This window comes from Arachis ipaensis, chromosome B07 (assembly GCF_000816755.2).
Source record: "Arachis ipaensis cultivar K30076 chromosome B07, Araip1.1, whole genome shotgun sequence".
In the NCBI taxonomy this organism is placed as follows: domain Eukaryota; kingdom Viridiplantae; phylum Streptophyta; class Magnoliopsida; order Fabales; family Fabaceae; genus Arachis; species Arachis ipaensis.
This window is the reverse complement of record NC_029791.2, coordinates 103692204-103692729: the sequence shown is the minus strand read 5'-3', so window position 1 is coordinate 103692729 and position 526 is coordinate 103692204. Positions and strand designations below refer to the sequence as shown.

General features: G+C 27.6%; 1 protein-coding gene across 1 annotated transcript in view; it reads right to left on the bottom strand.

Moving 5' to 3' along the window:
- Positions 1 to 202, bottom strand: part of LOC107609973 (protein RCC2 homolog) — a 7151-nt gene extending 6949 nt beyond the window's left edge. The window contains exon 1 of the mRNA XM_016312035.2: positions 1 to 202. This exon is cut by the window's left edge and continues 305 nt beyond it. The gene's annotated coding sequence lies outside the window, so the exon portion shown is untranslated.

Sequence of the window (526 nt, the reverse complement as noted above, 5' to 3'; positions counted from 1 at the left end):
GGGAAAAGATCAGAATGGGGGAGAAGGGTTAAGGAAGAGCTCTCTCTGCGTTTGCGGAGTGACAGTGTGGTGAATGAAGAAAGCAAAATGCGAGATGAAACCCTAATTCATTTTTACAAAGGTACTGAAATAGAAAAAGAGCTACCCTATACTATTAGATAAAATAAAAAGAGAAGATTGTCTTGAGGTTTTCGAGAGTAGCAACTAGCAACAACTCAATACTTAATCTATTATTGTTATATATTTGTCTATCTAATATCTATGATTAGGATTTAGTTTTTTTTTTTTTTTGTCCCACGGTATCCAATGTTTCACAGATAAAAGATTAATTTATTGTAGATGTAAATTTTATTTAGAGGTAATTGATAGCTAATGAATTATTACATGCACGAAATAAAATTTAAACATTAACACTTATTTAAATGAATAAATGAACTAATAATACTCAACCAATTCAAATTATTTAGAATTTAATTTCTAATTTTATATTTAATTCATTATATCCAATCCAAAAATACATAAATCA